Here is an 11,636-nt window from a genome sequence, read left to right as displayed (position 1 = left end):
AGAGAGAGAGAGGGAGGGGGGAAAGGAAGAGGGAGAGAGAGGGAGTGGGAGTGGGGGGAAAGCTGAGGTAAGTGCTCCCCTTCTCTCTCTCACTCTCCTCAGCTGTGTTGATGTCGGCCAGAGGACAAAAAAATAGTTGAAAATGCCCAGCTTTCTCTCTCTGCCACCCTTCAAAATAAAGGAAGATCCTTTCAACTGAAGGATGTATTGGAACAAAAAGAACATATTGGAAATTCAAGGATGTTTTCTGCAGTCAGCAGGTGAAGTTTTCTCCAAATTTGGAGTTGTGGCAGTTGTATTGATACAGGAAGACAATGTGTAACCTGCTGAGTTCCAGAGTAGTATTATGTATTAATATTATTTCTAGCATCACGTGGTCGTTTCCATATTGTCCAATTTTCAAAATATACTATGGATGAATATATATAAATGTATGTATAATATATCTAACATATAAACATATATAATATATATATATAATATACATGTATATATACATAAACGGTATGTTTGTTTTCAACATGTGGACTTCATAATTCAATAAATGGCAATAAATCTTGCATTGTAACTAGAAATTGTAATGATCTGTAAAATGATTGGATCTTGCACGACTGAGCAGGCTATATCAGGAATGTCTCCCTGCACAGGGGTCAACTGTACTTTACTAGAAGTACAACAGGGGGTCTACTGCTGCTTAAGCTAATTTTAGCGCATAGCTTTAGCATGGACTTAAGCTATGGCTGTAGACAGGTGAAGTTTATCATTGGGACATGTGGGGTCCAATAGTTCCCTTTAAGCCTATGGGACCCTGTGTAAACGCAAACAGATCGATGGGATTATCTAGCAGCAAGAAAGCTAAGAGGGCTTAACCTTACAATTGATCACTGAATCCTCTCACTTTATCGGCATGGTGATTGAGAATTTTATGTCTCTTTTAGTTTCAAGCGCTCAGGCTAATGTCAGCAAATGTCATGGGTGACATGCCTGTCAATGGAATGATGGCGTGCCACTGCGGTGGTCAATATTATTGTTCCTGGCTGGTGATTATGGTCAGAGATGGATGGAAATGCCAAATTATTTGGGCAGGTTATGACCATCTATGATCACCGGAAAAGGTGCCTCGTACTCTCCATTGTTCGTCGAACGAGGTGAATGAATGTGCTTGAATATTGAACTCGACACAGACCGTTATTAGCATTCTTTGGTTCCGTGAGTAGCAGCTTTTGCTAAAACTGTCGACAAAATGATTGCCACTAAAATGACAATATGGTGGACAAGAGTGAAGAGAGAAGGGCACCACTCGGGACAGACAGAGCATTCTGATTTGTGCCTGAATTGGCAGACCCAATTAGGAGTCTGGCTTCAGACACCATGGTTGGGATTATGAGGATTACTTCAGGATTTGTCCGCTTGGTCTCTGGGAAATCTCTTGGTTTAGACATGGCTGCATTGTTGTTGAACTCAAAGTTAATGATAACAATAGTTGTTGCATAACTGTTTCACAATGGGCGACAGTGGTACAGGAGGTAGAGAAGTCGTTTAGTAATCAGAAGGTTGCTAGTTCGATTCCCTGTCGAAGCGTCCTTGAGCAAGACACTGAACCCCTAATTGCTCCTGATGTGCAGTGTGCCATCAGTGTAAATGTAAAATGTGTATGCATTGTAAGTCGCACATATGTAAGTCGCTTTGGATAAAAGCGTCTGCTAAATGTAAACAATCTGAAAATATACTGGGAGACTGCATATCACAAATAAGTGGACTGTACACTATACACATGTTGGAGAAACACAGTGCACAAAAGTGAAATAGCTATTTTGACATATTATAATAAATATTTCGCCAACTTCTTTGGCAAATCAAGAAATGGCCAAACCATTGTCGTGTATGAATGCAAGCATAATTGCTTTTTTTCCACCTCTGCATCTAAAACGGCATATAAAACGAAAAGCCACTTCAGACTTAAATAACCCTGACATTTTCTAAGCATTTTCTTCACCCACACCGTCCGCACAGAACGCCTCCATATGATCAATCTCTCTTCCTCCTTCAGACCCCTCAGGATCTAGATGCCTCCTTTCACTGTTCACACTGAAGGTCTTGGCAGACGATTTCATCTAAAACTGTTTTGAATGCACTGAGGAGACTTTTACTACTCCACGGGCAGGTCAGCCAAATTGTTTAAGTCGTAAACACAGAAAATGGCAGATGGAGGATGTGAATCCAGTTACGACCAACAGGGAAAGTTATGACTTGTGCCCAGAGGGACGGACATCCACTGCCCTGCAATCTTCTCCTGGCACTGATCTTGTTAGCCGAGGCCCTAAGCCCCACACAAGCACAGGGGGCTTTGCCCCTCATTTCTTGCTCTTTCCCCTGCCCTGTCTCCTTAGATCCTGCTCTTTCTCTCTGGCCCTTGTCACGGAGCATCACTGAAATACAGAAAGCAGTTTTCACAGCTGACTAAACCTGGCTATAACTACTACTACTACTTCTACTACTACTACTACTACTACTACTACTACTACTACTACTGCTACTACTATTTAAACAACAACAACTTCTACTACTAAAACTACTCAACATATAAATAATAATGAACTGCTCAGGCATAGATCAGAGGGAGTACTTCATTATGAAGACCTTGGCATTGTGACATTGTTAGTGCTCTGCTGATCCACCGGAGCTAGACAGATGGAGTGCTGTGTCCTGTCGTTGCTCTGGGAATAAAATATTCTCTATTAGTTAATTGGAACCCCTACTTCTACTACTACGGCTATTATTACAGTAACCACTAATATTACTAGCACTGCTGCTATTACTACTGCTATCATTACTACATCTTTACTACAACTAGTATTACAGTATTTCAACAACAAAAACAACATCTACTACTAAACCTCCTCCACGTGATCATTATGAAGACCTTGTGGCATTGTTAGTGCTCTGCTGGACCAGCTGAGGTAAACAGAGGGAGTGGAATGTCTTCTCATCTCTCCGGGAATAAAAGGCTCTCTATTAATTAGGCCCCTTTATCGGAAGCCTGGATGCTCATAATGACCGCAATCCCCCCTTTCTGCTTACGTCCATATAATGCGGCCTCTTCTCTGTGCACTGTACTTCCTCTCGGCCTGGTTCAATATGAATATGTAATAAAAAAATAAAAAAGCAGAACAAATATGTCTTGTCATTAATATCTACATACCCCAGCCAAATTGTTTGCTGGTTTAAATGCTCGGAAGATCAATGACATTTGTTATGGAAATGCAGACGGCCAAAAAGTGACAGGTAATTAAAAGCAAGGCAAACAGCAGGGTGCAGGTTCATATATCTCCGAGTGCTTCATTATCTGCCCCTGGCCAGACCTTAACTCAGCGGGGCGGGTTCGATTTCTAGGCAATGGTCCTTGTGGGGGCTTTTAGAGATGGTATTCAAAAGGTATTAAACTCACATGGTTCATTAATTATGCACTAATATCACCTTTGATTTGTTGCAGGAACATTACCGCTAGCTTTAGTGAGCTGAGTTGATCAGAAGGAAAAAAATATATGAAAAAGAAAAGAGAGTTAATTCATGGTAGTGCTGAAATATTTTGAATTTCATAAGCCAAAGAAAAGTTGAAAAGCAATGAGTTTCCTTATAGCAAATGTATTTCTTTAACAGCTTTTCGAAACTGCAACAAAAACAAAAACAAATCGATTCCCACATTATACTCATATTTTATTGAGAAGAAGACAAAAACATGAACTGAGTCCCTATTAGTATTATCACTTATTAAATCTCTTTACACGTGTTTTCTTGCCTTCCTGGGTGGTGGAGCTGGCACAGTTGCATTCCTTCCTGCTCTACTGCAGCAAACACTCCTGTCAGCTGCAGGGTGTCTGGGAAGGTAGAAGTGGAAGCCACTGATTGATGCAGGGGTTTATACACCTGACTTCTGAGAAAGGGAGGGAGGGAGAGAGAGAGAGAGAGAGATTGAGAGAGAGAGAGATAGAGATAGAGAGAGAAAGAGAGAGAGAGAGAGAGAGAGAGAGAGAGAGAGATTGCATTAGTTATTACACGTTGTTATTACAGGTTGCCATGTTAGAACCAATGGCCTTAAGGTTGAGTTCAATGAGTTCATGTCTGCTTCTTCACTTATCAGTATAGTGGCCTAAGCAAAAAGTGACCCTTTCTAAAGGAAAGGCAGCTCAAATGGTAGAGCAAATTTCAAACAGCACTAAGAACATAGGTTTGATTCCTTGGGAACACACATACTGATCCACACCCTAGATCACGTAGGTTAAAATAGTCTGCTAGACGAATAACTGTAATGTAATATCCACCATATCCTTTTCATCAACCGTCAGTGGCCTACAACACCACCATTTCAGTGAAATATTAAGACTAATCTTAAACACTAGCCCTATTAACATGCACATAAATTCAATCATGCGTGTGTTAGCCTGGCTTAATTGAAGGAAAGTGGGGCAACTCCCCAACCAGAAGTGATACATCATAAACTAACCAGGGTGCAAATTGTAATTCTTCCACTGCTATGCAACACATATCGGTCTCCAAGGTTACGCTGTGATTATTAGCACACGGCTAGGCAGCAGAACTGTGGGGCAGTGGTGATTCAATTTCATTTAGCAATTTAATGTGTCAATTTGATTCATGCTGAATATTGTAATGTGATTGTTAGCATGGCTTACCACTGTCTTATCATTGGTTCCCACAGGTTCACGCAACAGGACGGCGGACACCAGAGATATGATTTGTAATCACAAAGGGCTCGATTGAGGTGAGTGCTTGGAATTCCTACTGTCTCATCCAAGCGATTTTGAGTTTTATGTACTGAACAACGGGAATCAATGTGCAGTGTGGAGATTAGCGCTGTGTTTTAGCGTGCGTTAAACCACTGTCAATGGGGAGGAAACTGCTCATCCATATTTCAGTCGAGACAGAGTCGTTTGCACTTTTCTTGGTTCCACTTTGCTAAGTGTTCCGTATAAGCCACATATCGCATTCAAGACCATCTTTATCCTACACTGAGCCATACATAAACATTCCTAAATCCCTATTTCAGCTGTTGCATATAGATATGAGGTAAAGTATCTCTCTCGCTCTCTCTCACACACACACACTCACACTCACGCTCACACACACACACACACAGATAAAATGAACATGTGAGAGCTCATCTTGTTCACCAACTGTCAACATAGGTGTCTTTGACTTTTTAGATAGTGCTTATGTTGGTTGGCACAGGGTGTATGATGGCCTTATTTCACTAGCCTTACACAGAAAGTGTATTCATCTTTCTTGTGCAGCTCAGATATATTCCTAAAATGACTATGGAAGTATGGCGAGATAGTGTTAAAGAGACAGGGAAGGGAAATGCATTGGGCTGCAGAGCTTTGCATATGTGGTGTTCTTGAATGCACCGTGTGGTCCACATATGCTTGCTGTAATGATCCATGGCATTTTCGAGTTGACCACTGACCTTGCCTGCTTCCGCGTGAACCCTGAACTTGTTTAAGACAGCAGCGACCAATCAGAGCAGACTGTGCCTATGCTCCAGGGAAGAGAATGTCACTGCTGCCAAGTGTGTGTGTGAGAGAGAGACTGTTATGAGTTCTGTGTGTGTGTGTTTGTGTGTGTGTATTTGTGTGTGAGAGAGACTATTATGAGTTCTGTGTTTGACTGTGCGCGTGAGTATGTGTGTGGGTGTGTGTGTGTGTGTGTGTGTGTGTGTGTGTGTGTGTGTGTGTGTGCATGTGTGTGTGAGAGAGAGACTATTATGAGTCCTGTGTTTGAGTGTGCTTGTGTATGTGTGTGAGAGAGAGACTATTATGAGTCTTGTGTTTGAGTGTGCGTGCGTGTTTGTGTGTGTGTGTGACTAATGTGGGAGTGCTGGAGACATCATATATGTTATACATTATAATCCATGTAAGTAGGAGAGTATGTATGAATGATGGATACATGTTGAATGCATATGCATTGCATATGTGTGTTGTGTTGCTTGTGTCTACATGTGTATGTGTGTAAATGTACATATCTGTGCATGTGTATGTGATAGTGCTGTACATAAGTGTGCATGCATATGGATGTGGCTGAAGGTGCAAGACTATTGATAATTAATAATATATTAATGATATTGATTCTTAGCTTTCCCCCATAAATCTAAGACCACAGTTTGTGTGTGTCCATGCAGGTACAGCACATAGGTGTGTAAGGGTGTGTGTGTATGCATGTTCATGCTTGTATATGTATATGTGCGTATGTGTAATTTAGTGTGTTTAAGTGTTTAAGTTGTGTGTGTGCATGTATGTGTTTGCCTGTTAGTTTGGGAGTGTGTGTGTGTGTGTGTGTGTGTGTGTGTGTGTATGTGTGTGTGTGTGTGTGTGTGTAAGTGTGTGTGCGCGCACGCATTCATGCATATGTGTGTCCGTGTGACTGAGTGTGTTCCTGTAAGGGTTTGTATGTATGTGTGTTTGTCTATGAGTTTGTGGTATGTGTGTGTGTGCATATGTGTGTATGCATGACTGAGTGTGTTGCTTTGCGTTTGTCTATGTTGTGTGTATGTATGTTTGTGTGTGGTGTGTATGCTTGTGCATGTTCTTGTGTTCGAGCCTGTATGGCTCTGATTGCGTGTGTGTGTGTGTGTGTGTGTGTGTGTTTGTGTTTGTGTGCGTGTGTGTGTGTGTGAGTGTGTGTGTGTGTCTGTCTGTCTGTACATGTAAAGATGTGTTAGACTACATCTGTGTGTGTTTGTGCCTATACATCTCTATTAATCAGGATGGCTCCCCCTCTGTTGGCTGCACTCCCACCCGTCCCTGACTGGGAATGTCTCATCCCGTAATTGAATGATCAGCTGTCACCGGACCAACTCTCCTGCCTGGGTCTGCCTGCTCAGCCCCTGAAGTGCCATGCACTCCGCTTGTACGACATATCGATATCCGCAAATGGGAAATTGCTGTGTGTGTAATATCGCACTCTAATACATCAAAGAAATGCAATCCAATTTGGGGTAATGGGTAAGCTTTCCTGTCGCTGTGTGTTTGGACAGGGTGTGTTTATTCTTGCGTGAAACCACCAGTGACTGAGAAAGGCGGCACAGAATGAGACTGTTGATGGTGGCTCTGCGTTAAATGTAATCAAACAAGGCACATATATATGTGTGAAATGCACATGTAGATGACACGTTAATAGTCACAGCATGTTTTAATACACAGCTTTTGAATTTTCTGGTCGGTATTTCTCGGTTGTTTGTTATTTTGCACAAACAACAAAATGGCTGCACGGAGTACCTGACTTTATTGCACTCGAATGCAGTCGTACAGAGAGAAGAAGTAATGGAGATTGTGATATATATTGTGACTGTGATATTACCACCACTTCAGAAATATACTCCATTATCAGAATGTTCTTCTCATAACTCTTCAAAAGTGTCCAATTACAAGTACAAGTATGTTTATATAATCGCTTATTTGATCTATTCTATACTGAATGTGTCCAGTATAGTAAGAACTTCATTTTCCATTGCTGAGCTATTATACAGAAGTATAGCTAGCACCTCAGTCCCCTAGGTGGTGCACTGTTTATCATGCTAATGTGTTGAGCAGGACCAACTCTCAGCTCTCTGTGTAATTACCCTAGTACACCACACAGAAGGGCTTTGTGCCACTGGCTGAACACTTCCTCTTTCCTCCTGGACACTCCCAGAATCTGACGTCTGCTTTAACATTTCATTTCCGACGACTCAATTAGAATCGCTCAGGCTTTCGCCGAGAGGACAGGCCATAAATAGAGCACCCGTGTGCACCACCTATCACCTCCACCCGACCACCTCCTCTGCCTCCACTGCCGATCCCCCCCACACCCTTCCACCCACCATTCTCTCCTCGTGTTCTCCTGCCACAGTGTCTGTCAGAGCTGTCGCCACTGTGACTCAGGCACACAATGGAGGACCTTGGCGGTGTCCTTGCAGTTCAATTGTAATGAGCTTCATTAGTGGGAGTTCACCGGAGTGGGCTCGGTGTCTCTCAGGTGCTGCAGTGGGGAAATACTGGCAGTTGGAGGTAATCTGTGGTAATCACCCTCTTGCAGCTTCCTGGCCTATCTGTGTAATGACTGAAGTTTCTTTTTCTTTTTCTTTTTTCCTGGTTTAGTCTTGTCTGGTCTTGTCTTGTACGCCTTTTGTTTCTTTGCACATTCTTTCTTTGTACTTGACGTTGCGAATGTGTACGGTCTTGTGGTTCTGGAGTTCTTCCTCTAAATAGAGGCTGGGCTTTAGACTTTTAGACAAGACAGATGAGACATTGTTCGCAAAATTTAGCGAATTAAACATGTGCGTCTTCCTGAATGAAGCCCCTTCAGACCTGGACCATGGTGGGATATGTATTAGAGAAAATGTTTATAGTATTGAATACCACAATAGCAGAAAAGGAAAAGAATATGCATGTTAAAGGTAGAGTTTGCGATACTAATCAGCAAATTACTCCTCACTGTCCTCTAGTCCATTCAGTGTTTGTGCTCAAAAAACCTTTGGTGTTCGTACGCAGTACACAGGCTCTGTAAATGGGAAACAAACATAGTGGCTTGGACTGCGGCATTACCAATCCCAGCCAATCATTGCAATGCTTCAGGAGCATGGCAGAAAGGGTGTAATTTGATTGGCTGTTGAGCACTTCAAACTTTAAAGTTGCAAATATATTTATATATTTTGGGACACTCATATACTTTTCATAATTTTGTAGCTGGGTTTACCAACAGTTACTCCAACTGAGTAAATTGTATGTAGTGATTTTGACACCTACTCATCCTCTCTTGCTCGCTTCCACATTCCTCTACACTTTGTAAGTAGATACGATACTATCATTTCTAAATAAAAACAAATCTGTGAGCATGTTAAACATGCTCCTATACATCTTCTGCTTACAAGATGATAACTTGATCAAAATATCCCCTTATGGGACATTAGGGGCTCCGTAGGCATGAGTATACAGGGAGGGTATTTATTTATTCCATAAGTTATGGAAGCTTTCACTTCATCCTTGTCCCCTTTGGATACATTAAACGTCAACTGACGGCAGCGCTGGATGGCAGCTCCAGATGAAAGATTGAAACCAAAAGCAAATTTGCCCCGAAGCGCTTAACTGTGTTGTCAGTGACTACCGAGGCAATAACTCACAGACCTCACACATAATCGCCACCGCTTTGACATTTTAAGGCAGATCGTCTGTGTGCAAAAGACAGCTATCACTCCGGGGGGGGGGGGGCAGAGAAGGAATAATTAGCAGCGGCCTGCTGAGCTTTCAGTCCTCCGGAGTGGCAAGAGTGGGAGGCGCCATCCGCTGCTTCTCACTACGAAACAGAAATCCCTCCTTTTTTAAGGGAATTTTTAAGGGAGGATTAAGAAGATTTGTGCATAGGTTCAGGAGTGATCAAGGGGTCCACTACCTCATACCAACAGATCAATGGAACGTGGAAGGTAGTCTGCTACATTTTTGTGAGCCTTTGATACATTGTTGCATATTGTGCACATTGTTTGCTCTCAGGGGAAATGAAGATGAATCTAAACATATTTTGAGGAGCTTTTGAAGACTTTGTATTTCCTAGTATTTTGAAGTCCAGACAGCGGGGTCCTCTTCTGTGAAGGAATGAATAGAGTCTGATGAGATGAGAGTGTGGAATTACCCCTCATCTGCGCATTAAACAGTTGGAAATGAGATACGCAGGAGTTCAGAATTGGCACGTGACGGGAGGAATGAAGAGAGGATGAATGGTTTTAGGGTTTTTCCTTTTTTTCTGAGAGAGTGCCAGAGAGCGTTAAAGGGATGAGTGGGGTTCAAAGGTCACTCGCTCTGCTGAAATCAGAGGCGGAGGCTTGATCTATTGACCTGCAATTATTGTTCAAACCATCAGCCTCTGAGAAGGCCTGCTTTCAGGCGGACGCTTTTGGAAGGATTGATTGTAATTTTCAAATGGAGCTGGGCAAAATAAGGGACCCCTTTTTCTTCCTCGGTGCCGACATTTAATCTTTTGAAAGGAAATGGGGGCATGGGAGTCACATTGTATTGATGGAAGAAGTTTTTTGTTTAGTTTGTGGCAAGTTAAGAGAAAGACTTTTTTGTGTCTGAGTGTTTGATCATGCTTGTAATGTAAGTGGGTTGCTGTTTAAAGCTGCCTGGCTTCTCTGAGAATAGCAAAGCTGCACTGTTTCTTGATCCTTCACCTAAAGCTGCTTTAGTCAATGCGTTTTTGGTGCGCTTTTCAGCCATCTGTACATGTTAATAGCTATCAGGAAAATTGATGCCCAGAGTGTTAGATGATCAGGCTGTATTCACCAGAGAAAGATGGGTATCCTTGCCTCATAATTGTGTTTGTGTGTATACTGCACATCGAAAGTAGAGGGCGTATTCCTATTGTGGTCTAGCATTATGTTGCCAGACATGCTAACATTGCCCATCTTCAATTCCAGGGGTCAGTAGTTTTTCATATGCTAAAGTAGACTGTTTTAACTAAGGTAAATGCATTGTATATGCATGCATGAATGAATGAATGAATGAATGAATGAATGAATGGATGGATGAGTTAGTGGTCCTCCCTTTCACCTCATCAGACCAGCCTCTCCTAACCTGAGCTGTCTCCAGGTGCAGCCAGATAGATGTTGTAGGGTGTTCTAATCTGTAACCACAAACAATGCAGCTCAGGTTTTTCGGTTTCATGGATCTGACATTTCTGAGAGAGGATTGCCATTGATTTCCCTGTAACTTGCATATTCAATATCCCAAAAAAACACATAAATGACTTATTCATTAATTTTAGTGAATCATGTGTTTTTTTGCCACTGTTATACTACCCTACAGCTAATAAAGCCATAGTGGGGTTACTGCTAACCCTGGAGTCACATGAGGAATAGTAATATTACTGTTTTTCCTGTTGTTGGGCTTGAATCATGCTCAGCACCACAGCTCCAACTTCAGGACCATGGACAACTCCCATTGGAATGTCATTCCCTGTGAGACCCAAGCACACTTGCTAATCAGTATTGCTGTGGTGGAGTGACAGCCCTTTGATTTGTTCCAATCTTTGAACTCATCTGCTTTCCTCCACACAAGAATAGCACTTCAGGACCATGGAGAGCTCCTGTACCATTCACATTGGGTGCAATTCTCCCATGGGCGCAAGTAAAAAAAAAAAAAAAAAAAGAAAGCGTGCAGCTACACACATTTCAGCCCAGGCGTTTCCACTTGACTTAAGTCTTTGATTTGCGTGCCATGAAGACAGTTACACGCTTCGGCCAGAGCTAACCCAAAATCTGGGTGATTTTTATGGAAACAACAATTACTCATCTTGACTACCATTGACTTTTGACATTGATTTTTCAGCAACACGCTTCTGGGGGCTGTGGTAAGTCAAGTGCCGAAAAGCGAAACACCATATTGGCTTTAATCTTGGCAGTAAAAATATTTTTTGCATTATTTTGCATGTACAAGTAAAATTACAAAAGCAGAATATTCGTGTCAAATTTAGATTTTCGTCTACTGAAATAATATTACATTATTTCTATAAACAGTATATTATAAGGTAACATATTAGGCCCACGTTAGAGTATATTACATAGTTAAACAAACAAAAATAAACACGTTTTA

The 11,636-nt window shown here is 41.9% G+C and overlaps 1 protein-coding gene across 1 annotated transcript in view; it reads left to right on the top strand.

Moving 5' to 3' along the window:
* pcdh15b (protocadherin-related 15b) overlaps positions 1-11,636 on the top strand; it is a 220,761-nt gene that overhangs the window by 16,933 nt on the left and 192,192 nt on the right. Inside the window, exon 2 of the mRNA XM_031560956.1 lies at positions 4,718-4,780. The gene's annotated coding sequence lies outside the window, so the exon portion shown is untranslated. The remainder of the gene's footprint in view (positions 1-4,717; positions 4,781-11,636) is intronic.

This window comes from Clupea harengus, chromosome 23 (assembly GCF_900700415.2).
Source record: "Clupea harengus chromosome 23, Ch_v2.0.2, whole genome shotgun sequence".
In the NCBI taxonomy this organism is placed as follows: domain Eukaryota; kingdom Metazoa; phylum Chordata; class Actinopteri; order Clupeiformes; family Clupeidae; genus Clupea; species Clupea harengus.
The sequence above is the reverse complement of the archived record's forward strand: the minus strand, read 5'-3'. Positions and strand labels throughout refer to the sequence as shown.